The sequence below is a fragment of the Lipotes vexillifer genome, unplaced genomic scaffold (genome assembly GCF_000442215.2).
Source record: "Lipotes vexillifer unplaced genomic scaffold, Lipotes_vexillifer_v1.1 scaffold274, whole genome shotgun sequence".
Classification (NCBI taxonomy): Eukaryota; Metazoa; Chordata; class Mammalia; order Artiodactyla; family Lipotidae; genus Lipotes; species Lipotes vexillifer.
The window spans coordinates 309,131-322,177 of NW_006777033.1; the positions used below are offsets into that span (position 1 = coordinate 309,131).

The 13,047-nt window shown below is 41.1% G+C and overlaps 2 pseudogenes; one reads left to right on the forward strand and one right to left on the reverse strand.

Moving 5' to 3' along the window:
• The first annotated feature begins 6,942 nt into the window (after positions 1–6,942).
• Positions 6,943–7,715, forward strand: LOC103082821 (60S ribosomal protein L7 pseudogene; annotated as a pseudogene).
• A 3,188-nt stretch (positions 7,716–10,903) lies between these two features.
• On the reverse strand, positions 10,904–11,648 carry LOC103083105 (ferritin light chain pseudogene; annotated as a pseudogene).
• Positions 11,649–13,047: the final 1,399 nt, after the last annotated feature.

A 13,047-nucleotide genomic window follows, 5' to 3' on the forward strand; every position in this document is an offset into this window, starting at 1 on the left:
TCTTCCCTTTTGGCAGAAAGTAGGAAGGTAGTTTGCAGAGTCCCAGGAATGTCTTCACACAACAAAATATAGGAGGTGGTTTGGGGGTCTGAGAGACAATACAAATTAAAGGGTAAAACTACTTGTTTAGTGTTACAAAGTGTTGCTCTGCTACTATATGTGACGGTTGTGAATACAATATTAAGTTGTCAGTTCCTCCGGAACTGTGAATTGGAAAACAAAGGAAAAAAAGAAGGCTTGGCACTGTGGGGACATACTTCACTATGCAAGAAGTTATTGCCTTCAAGCTCTCTGAGATGGATTTGACAAGCTAACAAATTTGTCTTTTTTCTAACCTAAGAACTCTTGCTGCTCAGATCTGCCCTGAATTCTAAGAAGACAGTGGCCTTCAATGTTGGCAGTGGAGCAACCTGCAAATCTTCATTGCATTTTGATACAGTTGCCTTTTGTTTTGAGGTTATAGGGTAAGCCACGGGAAGAAGTATTCCCCGGGGGCTGAACAGGAGCCGATGTTTAGGGTTAGAGGTTGTGCTGGGCCAGTGCTAATGGTCAGATTCTAAGTGGCAGGCATGCTCTCTGATATTTGTGTGTGTGTGTCTGTGCTTATGATCTGCAGGGTTTGTGGTGTGCAGAGCAAAGCTAAAGCATGGAGCTCAGGGCAGAGGTGCTTCTTGTCTGGATCTAAGAGTAGTATTGTTCAAGTGTACCCTGGACCTAGAGATCACCATACTAGGTGAAGTAAGTCAGAGAAGACAAATATATGATATCACTTATGTGTGGAATCTAAAATATGATACAGATGAACTTGTTTACAAAGCAGAAACAGACTGACAGACATAGGAAACAAACTTATAGTTACCAAAGGGAAGAGGGAGTGGGGCAGGGATAAATTAGGCGTTTGGGATTAGCAGAGAAAAACTACTATATATAAAATAGATAAAAAGCAAGGTCTTACTGTATAGCACAGGGAACTATATTCAATATCCTGTAATAAACCATAATGGAAAAGAATATGAAAAAGAATTTTAAAACTATTAACGCTGTGTTCACTTTAATATTGTGATATATCAATACCACAATTTAGTTAAGTAATTCTCCATTGGTGGACACATTTTTCTATGATAAAAGCCCTCATTAGGGCTTCCCTGGTGGCGCAGTGGTTGAGAGTCCGCCTGCCGACGCAGGGGATGCGGGTTCGTGCCCCGGTCCGGGCAGATCCCACATGCCGCGGAGCGGCTGGGCCCGTGAGCCATGGCCGCTGAACCTGCGCGTCCGGAGCCTGTGCCCCGCAACGGGAGAGGCCACAACAGTGAGAAGCCCACGTACTGCAAAAAAAATAAAAGCCCTCATTAACATCTTATACTTCCATCTTTGTAAATTTGCTGAACTACCCTTGAGAAAGGTGATGCTGCATTGCCAATTCTGTTCTTTTTTGTCTCCATTATGGATTTTAGTTCCACTATCTCAGACTTCATTCACCCACCTCCATTTTTCTTTCATTCTATTGTCTTTTCATCTCAATCCATCCTGTGCTTTTCTGAATCTGTTTTATTTTATTTTTTTAAATTAATTTATTTTATTTGTTTTATTTTTGGCTGCGTTGGGTCTTTGTTGCTGCCCGCAGGCTTTCTCTAGTTGTGGCGAGCTGGGGTTACTCTTCTTGGGCTGCACAGGCTTCTCATTGTGGTGGCTTCTCTTGTTGCAGAGCATGGGCTCTAGGCGTGCAGGCTTCAGTAGTTGTGGCACACGGGCTCAGTAGTTGTGGCTCGCGGGCTTAGCTGCTCTGCAGCATGTGGGATCTTCCCGGACCAGGGCTCGAACCCGTGTCCCCTGCATTGGCAGGCGGATTCTTAACGACTGCACCACCAGGGAAGCCCTGAATCTGTTTTAAAGAGGTCAGTTACTTTGCATTCTTCTGAGGAGGTAAACTTCCCACTTTTTTTTTTTTTTTTTCCTGATTCCCGCAGGAAATCTTTTCAGGGGCCTGTGAGTTGTCTGAGTCTAAGGATGATGCCCCTTCTCTTGTTCTTGGTATCTTTCCATAGGCCAGGTTTTATGATTTGTGGTTTATTCTACATAATCCTCTGGAGAAGTGAGATCTATCAGAGATCACACTTGAGTGTGCTTTTTGCCCTCAGTGCTGCTGTCCCTCCACTTGAGTGCTGGTAAGATCCACAAGTCAAATCTACAGAGAATGGCTGGTGGATGCACACTGCTCCTGGCCCAGTTCAACAGGCTTTCATCAAATGTCTCTGCCGAAATAGGACGGAATCTGCTGTATCTATTCATTGGTGCTCTCCCACTCTGAACAGAGGTAGTTCGTAAGATTACACTCTCCAGCACGCACATCTCAAGGGCCCTTGCTTTCTCTCTTCCCCCACCTCTAGGACTCCACCAGAGGGTCAGTCACATCACAACGTAGTTGAGTGCTTGGTATCTAGTGGCTCTTTAGTTATTAATTTGATCAAAATGTAAAGACATTTGTATTAACAAATGACATAAATGACATGCCTCTGTCAATGCAGGGAAGGACCTAGGGTTCAATGTGTCTACTGTGACTTGGCATTCCATTCGTCTGAATTCCGGTGTCTTTCAGAGTTCTAAGCACTTGGCCAGCATTGCCTGCAGTCCTCAAAACAACCTCCCAAGGCAAGTAGGAGGCAGGTGCTGTTGTCCGTGAACTTCACAGGTTAACAAAGGCACAGAGGGACCCAGTGATTCATCTACCCAGTTGTGGGCATCTGTGGTTCCCTTGCTTCCCCTCCAGTGTGTTTCCCTGTGGCATTTTGCTGTCAGCCTGCCCATCCCCTGAGGATAGTTGGGCTGTGGTGGAAGGTCAATCGGATGAGTCATTCAAACATCTGAATTGCCTTTCTGCTGCTTAGAAAATGCCCTTAACGCAGGCTGCCCTGATGAGCACTTGAGGTGTGGTGCTGAATAAAACTGCACGCCACCCAGCCTGCCCGCAGAGCCGTATGTCACGTGTTTACCACTCAGACTCCATAAATCTTAATCCGCTTCATCCTCAACAACAGCTTAGTCAGTATGAAATACTTCTAATAATAGCAGCAGCAGACAAGCATACACAATACCTGTCATCCTGAAGGCGCTTTAGGAAACTATGCACAGGTGTTTCTACGTCTGGTCATAACTTTAACCGTGCATCTGGAACCAGCTGCTCATGGTGAGGTAGATGGAAACATTTGGTAACCGGGAAGTCTCGGGGCTATACCTTAGGAATTCAGTAGAGAATATAACTAGGTCCAGCTGACCCCATTAGGCACATCACCTGTCGTGAACTTGCATTCCTAGGAGACGGGAAAGCAGCATTTACCAAGCATGTTTTAAGAATCTTTTGGTTTACATAGAATGCAGAACTATAATGGGTCCAGCAGGTGCAGAGGGGAGCCAGCTGTGAAAGGGTTAATAGGTCAGGTAGCCTAAGAGCTAAGTCTAGAAACTCAGGAAGTGGTCATTTGTTGGACCCTATGGAAATGGAAACTGGTAGGGGAGAGAGGAGAAGAGAGGGGAGAGAGAGAGAGAGAGAGAGAGAGAGAGAGAGAGAGAGAGAAAGGGAGTATCTCCTTGTTCCTGTTTCAGAGAAGCGGGGATTTAAATTACTGATTGGAGAGATCATGAGCCTGGTGGGTTCCCAGGGAGTAAGGAGAGTAAACAACACAATTAATTGGCAAATGAAAATGAGCCTGAACTGATATGGGATCCAGGAGGATTGTGAGGTACATTAGCCCTCCTCCTCGCTCTGCAGATGAGATATGGTCTTTTGCGCAGAGCCACATTTCAAGTATGAGAGTCTGAGATAGAAGTAATAGGGCCTGGAGAAGACAGATGATGACAGTGAGAGAGGAAAAGAGAATTTGAGATTAACTAGTTGCTTCAAGTTCCTGAAATGGAAACATACATAACATATAGAAACAAATATAAACACACACAACCTAAAAACATCTATGACTCTTCTAGGAGAAAATCTTGATTCCATGCTTTTACTCCGTAAATAAACCCACCTTGTCATTTATTTTGATAAATGAACTTTTACTCATGGATCCATCTATTTATAAACATTGCCTAGTTTAGAATCTAACTGGTTTGAAGACTTACGTGAAACCTGTTCTTTACAGAAACTAATTTTGATCTCCACACTATGACAACTCAGTTTTTTGTCAACCACAGAAAGAGAAATAATCTTATAAGCATGGGCCTGGAGGCAGAAAACCACTGTAACATTTACTATACAAGTCATGGTCTGGAGGGGAATATACTCAGTATCAAAAGAATTACAGTGGGTAGGGCAGTTATCAAGTTTCACTTCCTTCCTCAGTCATAATTTTACAGGAGTGCCATATGCCAAGTCATCAAACCAGAATTACACACTGTATCGTACTCACAGGCTTGGGTATGATTTCAAGGGTTTCTGGAGTGACTATAAATATTTTCATTGACCTTAAGTGGCTAAATTGTGCATTCCTTTTTTTTTCCCTCCAAATTTATACTCTGAGAAATTTCCCCCATTCAGAAAAGTTGTTGAAATAGTTTAGTGAACAACCATATACCACCCTCTTAGATTTAACAATGGTTAATATTTTACCATATTTTCTTTTTCTTTCTCTGGACATTAATTGAAAGTAAGTGTAGATATCATGGCATTTTACTCTTAAATACAAGCTTGACACTTGTCATGCCATGAGAAAGTGACAATTCTTGAACAAGTCAAGTCTTATTTAGAAAAGGGTGGGCAAGATGAATCATCAACATAACTTCTGGGAATGGAGGTTTCTAGCACTTAGATAATTCTCATGCTAATTCTGTGATACCTGGTGCCATTTTACAAAGCATGCATAATAAATTTCATCTTGGTCGTTCTTGTTTCAACAATTTCAAAAGAGACAAAGCAAATCCATTTTAGTTCTGTACTTTCATGTCCATTTGCATCATTTCTTCAGAAACACCTCTTTATTACAGTGTCCTCTTGCACACACTAGAAGATAGAACTTGCTTTTTTCCTCTCAGCATACTAAGTACTAGAGTTATTTTACAATATTTATTTGGGGCTGTTAAGGAGAGAGTTAAGATCTTTCATTATTTTACCTGTGACTTGAATCATAATAAAATACTTTCCAAGGTAAAACATGTTAAACATCACATTAACACTTGAGGAAGATTACAAGGCATTACTGTATGGAACATTATAATAATGGCTGTGTACTCCAGAAAAATAATTATATTCCTTTAATGCACTCATAATAGCTCTGCAATTTTTAACTGCTGTTTTGTTCCCAACCCATCTTGTACACAAATACAGAACTTAGTGCCAGTTTATCAGTGGCTAGATTATAGAAGAGAGAAATGATTCATTAGGAAGCTACAGATGTCCTGTCTTTGCTTCAGAACACACCAGAGAAATTTAATTCAAAGTTCTAAAAAAATTTTTGATAGGCAGATGGGATATGAACTTAATGAACAAGCTATAGAACAACACTCTCTAATATGTCAAACCCCTCTCTGGCACTTTCCTTTCTTTCTATCAACACCCAATCCCTCATAACAGGTTAACAGGTGGCACCCATGACAAATCCTCAACAATAATGGTCTAAAACTGGACAAAAGCCATTGTAGTTGGACAATAATGATATAAAATAGAGTAAAAGCCAGCTGTTTTAGGTAAAAAGTAGTTTGGCTGTATATCAAGCGCCTGGGAACCTGGCTCTACATTTGTATGCCTTGTTTAGCCAGACATCCTAGTCCAGTAGTTCCCAAAGCTCAGGGTGTATGAGGATCACTGAGTGTCAGAATGCTGATTCCTGATTCCTTAGTCCTTAAGTCCTAGAGGTTCTGATTTGGCAGATCTGGAGTGAGGTCGAGGAATCTTCTTTCTGTTCAGTCTTCTGGGTGATTCTGATGCAGGCCACGATGGAACATGCTTTGACCTATACTGTTTCTAGCACTTAAGATGCCAAGAGGGTGGGTCATTGGTAAGCCTGATCCATTTATGTGTGAACTGATTTAATGCTTGTCTTTGCTGGTGGCCAGTGATAATGGTCTCCATCCCATCCAACGTTTGTCAGAGGAACAAGGGATCCATATCTTGCAACTAAGAACCACTGTGTGGGCTGACTCTGAAATGGATACTTTATTCTCCTGTCAGCCCAGAAACAAACTCATATGACAGGATACCTGCCTAGTACAACAGTTGACCCTTGAACAACACAGATTTGAACTGCACGGGTCCACTTATACACAGATTTTTTTTCAGTAGTAAAGACTACAGTACTAATATTGATTGGTTGAATCCACAGATATGGAACAGTGGATATAGAGGAACTGCCAATAAGGAGGGCCAACTATAAATTATACTCAGGTTTTTTTTTTAACATCTTTATTGGAGTATAATTGCTTTACAATGGTGTGTTAGTTTCTGCTTTACAACAAAATGAATCACTTATATATATACATATGTTCCCATATCTCTTCCCTCTTGCGTCTCCCCCCCTCCCACCCTCCCTACTCAGGTTTTTTTTACTGTGCAGAAGGTCAGCGCCCCTAACCCCTACACTGTTCAAGGGTCAACTGTATTTAAACAAGGCTGTGTGTGTCTGTGTGTGTGTGTGTGTGTGTGTGTGTGTGTGTGTGTGCACCCACAGCTGTTAGACCCAAGATTAGTCTTTTAAGGGTTTATCCCACACTCTTAATACAGTTCTGCTATAATATGACACATGCCTTCATAAAAATCACCATGCTATGCACAATAATAGTGCAATAAAACCCACAGGGCTTATGGGAAAAGATGCGCTCAGGGAGACAACACTCCAAAACCTCACCAGTGACACATTAAAAAAAAAAGATATAAGAACGTAATCAAAACGGTAGCACAGTTTTACACATGTTAAATGGTTAAGAAATTTATAAGTAACCTCTTTTCTGGCTGGAATCATGGAGGGTATAGAAGAGAAGGGAAAAAAGGTTTCTGCTATGCCAGATACCATCAAGAAAAAGCAAAGGAATTTTGCAGAGCTGAAGATCACGCACCTGAGAAAGAAGTTTGCCCAAAAGATGCTTCAAAAGGCAAGGAGGAAGCTTATCTATGAAAAAGCCAAGCACCATAATAAGGAAAATAGGCAGATGTACAGAAGTGAGATTTGACTGGCAAAGATGGCAAGAAAAGTGGGTAACTTCTGTGTAACTCTAGAACCCAAATGAGCATTTGTCTTCAGGATCAGGGTATCAGCGGTGTAAGCCCAAAGATCTGAAAGGTGTTCCATCTTCTTTACCTTTTTCAGCTCCTCAGTGGCACCTTTGTTAAGCTCAGTAAGGCTCAGTTAACATGCTGAGGGCTGTGGAGCCATATACTGTATGGGATACCTGAAACAAATCAGTAAAAGAATTGATCTACAAGCGCGGTTATAGCAAGATCAACAAGAAGGTGATTGTCCCAACAGATAACACTTCGACTGCTGGATCTCTTGGTAAATAGGAAATCATCTGCATGGAGGATCCGATTCATGAGACCCATACTGTTGGGAAATGCAAACGTCTTCCTGTGGTCTTTCAAATTATCTTCTTCATAAGGTGGAATGGAGAGAAAGGCATTGCATTGTGTAGAAGGCAGAGCTGCTGGCAACAGGGGAGACCTGATCAACAGGCTTCTTAGAAGGATGAACTATGGTGTCTCCCATGATTATTTTTATAATCTGGTCAGTTAATAAACAATGACTGCTTTCAAGTTGAAAAAGAAAGGGACATTCATAAATAATACAATAAATATGTCACTTTACCTTAAAAAAAGATTTGAAATTTGTTTGAGGGAGTAGGCATTGGAAGGGTTGCAGCTTGTAATTCATTGTACAGTGGTAGGAAGGTAAGTTATCTAAAATCAGAGGAAAAATTTTAACACCAGATGTGGATGGGCACAACTCAACATACACAGTAAACTGAGGTAGCTGGTAGATATCTGAGGAGAGTGTGTGTGTGCATTTTGTGTATTCCCAGGCACCTCAGTTCAGCTGGCTGGATGATTTTCTGCTTTCACCTCATGTTTCTTGCTCATAAGATCTCACATAGGCCAAGGCAAATTTCCATTATACTCATATGTTGTTTCCTAATACATCAATCACATTGGAACAAATCTGTGTTTTCAAGACACACATTATAGCAGAACTGACTGTACCTGTGAGGAGTTCACATCAGAAGTAATGGTTTTAAGTTGCCTAGATTCTGAGGGTAGCCAGGAGAGCATTACTGCCTTACAAGGAGTATTGTCTAAGAGGGTTTGGGGACTGGAAAATATGAAGGTAAAGGTAGTGGTGTTCCCTTCTATCTTCATGGCCATCCACATGGCCATGAAGGAACTCAGCATCTCATAGGTATTGTGTTATTCCATATTTTCATAGACTAGCCTAGATTAACAATTACCCAAGGGTTTAGGTTAGCTAGATGAAGAAAAATAAATAGCATTAGAGTAAGCTTCAGAGGACTCACATTTTATTCTTAGCTCTGCAAGCTGTGTGACCTAAGGCAAGTCCCTTTTCGCTTGGATTCATTTCCTCATCTGTAAAATAAAGAAGTTGGACTATTTCATCTCTCAAAGATTCCTCCTGGCTCCAATATCATGTAACTCTGAGGCTTTCTATGTTGATTAAATGCAGAGAAAATGAAGTTTTCGACCTCTTTAAAACTCTCCATGTGGCTCAGCAGTTTTTTTTTCTCATCCCAGGTTGTCTTCTTTGGTTATTTCCCAAAGTGAAAATTCCAAATTGTTATTATTCTCAATCTCTGTTTCCACCAACAGATGGAATTTACTGAGGCAGATCAAGTCTGAGCTCGCAAAGCTCCTTTGTTTATTTTGTTAACAGCTTTATTGAAGTAAAATTGACGTACAATAAGCTGTACATATTTAAAGAATACAATTTGATAAGTTTTGACATGCGCATACAGCCATGAAACCATCACCACCATCAAGGTAATGAACATATCCAACACCCACAAAGGTTTGCTCGTGCCCCTTGTAATCTCATCCTCCTGCTTCCTCCCCATATACCCAGGCAACTGATCTGCTGTCCTTCATTAGAGACTAGTGCATATTTTCTAGAATGTTATGTAAATGGAATCATCAGTATGTACTGTTCTTTTGTCTGACTCCTTTCACTCAACATAATTATTTTGAGATCCATCCATATTCCTTTTGTTAATAAACAGGAGAAAAAAAAAAAGGAGCCAGGTAGTAGTCTATTATATGGCTATACCACAATTTGTTTATCCATTCTCCTGTTGATGGACATTTGGGTTGTTTCCAGGTTTTTAGCCATTATATATGACTGCTATAAATATTTTTTTAAAAAGTCTTTGTATGGACATATGTTTTGATTTCTCTTGGATAAACACTTAGGAGTTGAAAGGCTGGATCACATATGGAAAATGTATGTTTCACTTTTTAGAAACCACCCAACTATTTTCCAAAGTGGCTATACCATTTTACATTTCTATCCACACTACATGAAAATTCCAGTTCTTCCATATCCTTGCCAAAACTTAGTATGGTCAGTAGTTTTAATTTTTGCCATTCTAATAGGTATGTAACGATCCTTTAATTTGTATTTTCCCAATGACTGACAATGTTGAGCATCTTTTCATGTGCTTATTTTCCATCTGTTTATCTTCTTTGGGGAATGTCTGTTCAAATACTTTGCCCAATTTAAAAAATTGAGTTGTTTTCTATTTACTGAGTTTTCTGTAAATTGCAGTAAAATACACGTAACGTAAAATTTACCATCGTAACCATTTTTACATGTACAGATCAATGGCATTAAGTACTTTCACATCGTTGTGCTACTATCACCATCATCCATCTCCAGAACTTTCATCTTGAAAAACTGTAACTCTACCTATTAAATAATAACTGCCCAGTTCTCCCCAACCCCAGCTCTGGAAACCACCATTTTTCTTCCTATCTCTACAAGTCTGACTACTCTTCAGTATCTCATATGAGTGGAATCATATGGTGTTTGTCTTTTTGTGACTGGCTTCTTTCACTTAGCATAATTCCTTCAAGATTCATCTACATTGTAGCATGTGTCAGGATTTCATTTCTTTTTAAGGCTGAGTAATATTTCATTGTATGTATATACCACATTTTTCCATTCCTTTGTTGATGGACACTTGAGTTGCTTTCACTTTTTAAAAATTAATTAATTAATTTTTGGCTGCGTTGGGTCTTTGTTGCTGCTCCCAGGCTTTTTCTAGTTGCTGCGAGCGGGGGCTATTCTTCTGTTGCGATGCGTGGGCTTCTCATCGTGGTGGCTTCTCTGTTTCGGAGAACAGGCTCTAGGCGTGCGGGCTTCAGTAGTTGTGGCACGCACGGGCTTAGTTGTTCCGCGGCATGTGGGATCTTCCCCAACCAGGGTTCGAACCCGTGTGCCCTGCACTGGCAGGCAGATTCTTAACCACTGCGCCACCAGGGAAGTCCCTGCTTTCACTTTTTGGCTTACTGTGAATAACGGGCTATATGAACACAAATGTAGAAATATCTTTTTCAGTCCCTGCTTTTAATTACTGAGTTCTGAGAATTCTTTATATATTATGAATACAAGACCTTTATAAGAAATATGATTCACAAACATTTTTTCCTAGTCTGTGCCTTTTTATTTTCTTAATGTATTTCAAAGAGAAGTTTTAAGTTTTGATTTGGTCCAGTTTATAATTGTTGTCTTTAGATCTAAGAAATTTTTGCCTAACTTGAGATCACAATGACTTGGGAACTTCTCCTGGTTTTGTCTTTTATTTTTTCCCTGCAGAAAGCTTTATTGTTCCCACTAAGGCCCCAGGGTGGTTAAAATGATGCCTAGTGGCTGCAGAGAAAGGCTTCAGGCAGAAGCCCTGACAACAGAGGGGCTCCTCAAAGGCCGCTGGGCTCCATAGGCTCTGAGTCGTGCTTGAGGGTGAGCCTTGAAAAGAAACTCGCCCAGCCCAACCGGGTGCCAGGCCTGCCTGTGAGGTTAGTCAGGTGGTCGCCCATCTTCTTGATGAGTTTCACCTGCTCTTCTAGGACGTGGCTCTCCAGGAAGTCACAGAGGTGGGGTCTGCCGGGGCAGGGGCATGCAGATTCAAAAGGGCCTGGTTCAAGTTCATCTACCTGAGAACGGCGGCTTCCATAACGTCCTGGGGTTTACGCCGCTTATCTTGAGATGGCGTCTGCAGGTCCCGGAAGAGGGCGTGGCTGCTCTGCTCATTTTGCATTTTCAAGAGCCGCTAGGAGCTCTCACGCTTCTGCTCCGTCAGTTCGCGGAAGGGGTCCGTGCCCTCCAGAGCCATATCCTCCCGGTGGAAATAGAAGCCCAAAGAGAGCTAAGTGCCCGCAGATGCATGTTGACCAGGGGGTAGACGGTGGTCTCCACCTGGGTAGAATAATTCTGACGAATCTGGGAGCTCGTGGTGTTGGCTGGTCCTAGAGGCGGAGGGTAGCTAAGGGGTTGATTCTGACGGTTGCGACTGGAGAAAAGGTTGGAGGGTGCCACGAGGCTGGAGGAAAGGGCGTCCTTGGGTCTGTTCTGTCCAAACGCTACTGAAGCAAGAGACAGATCCACAGGACCCTCTGGCCTTGTGAACTGTGGAACTTCTGATAGACGTGTTTTAAGACACATTTTATAGTTTTAGGTTACAATTGGTACTATGATCCATTTTGAGTTAATCTTTTAAATGATACAAGATGTGGATCAGAATTCATTTTTGCGTATAGGAATATCCAGTAGCTCCAGCATCATTTGTTGAAAAGGCTATCTTTCCTTCACTGCATTGCTTTTGTATCTTTGTAAAAAGCAGTTATTCATATATGTGTAGGTCTCTTTGTGGACTCAGTCTATTTTACTGATCTGTTTGTCTTTCTTGATGCCACACTATCTCGATTACTGTAGCTTTATGATGTCTTGAAATGAGGTAGCATTAGTCCTCCAATTTTGTTTTCCTTTTTCAAAGACACTGGCTATTCAAGATCCTTTGCATTATCAGCTTGTCTGTTTCTACAGAAAAGCTTGCTGGGTTTTGATTGGGATGGTGTTGAAACTATAGATCAGTTTGAGGAGAATTGACATCTTAACAATACTGAGTTTTCCATGAACACCGAACCTCTTCCATTTATTAAAGTCTTCCTTAATTTTTCTCAGCAATGTTTTATAGGGTTTTTTTGGTTTGTTTTTTGGGTTTTTTTGCGGTATGTGGCTTCTCACTGTTGTGGCCTCTCCCGTTGCGGAGCACAGGCTCCGGACGCGCAGGCTCAGCGGCCATGGCTCATGGGCCCAGCCGCTCCGCGGCATGTGGGATCTTCCTGGACCGGGGCACGAACCCGTGTCGCCTGCATCGGCAGGCGGACTCTCAACCACTGTGCCACCAGGGAAGCCCTGTTTTATAGTTTTCATTGTACATAGCTTGCATATTTTTGGTCAGATTTATCCCTAAGTATTTCATATTTTTATGCTATTTTAAATGTAAATTTTAATTCAATTTCTAATTGTTAATTGCTAGTGTATAGAAATACAATTGTTTTTTATATATTGACCTTGAGTCCTGCAACTTGCTAAAACTCATTTAGTTAATTAATTAATTAATACAATTTTTAAAGTTTACTTTCCATTTACAGTTATTACAAAATATTGGCTATATTCCCTGTGTTGTGCAATACATCCTTGAGCCTATCTTACACCCAGTGGTTTGTACCTCTGACTCCCCCACCCCTATATTGCCCCCCTGCCCCACTGGTAACCACTAGTTTGTTCTCTATACCTGTGAGTCTGCTACTTTTTGTTATATTCACTAGTTTGTTGTAATTTTTAGATTCCACATATACGTGATATTATACAGTATTTGTCTTTCTCTGTCTGACTTACTTCACTTAGCATAATGCCCTCCAAGCCCATCCATGTTGCTGCAAATGGCAAAATTTTGTTCTTTATTATGGCTGAGTAGTATTCCATTGTGTGTGTATGTGTGTGTGTGTGTGTATGTATATATATATATATATATATATATATATATATATATGCCACA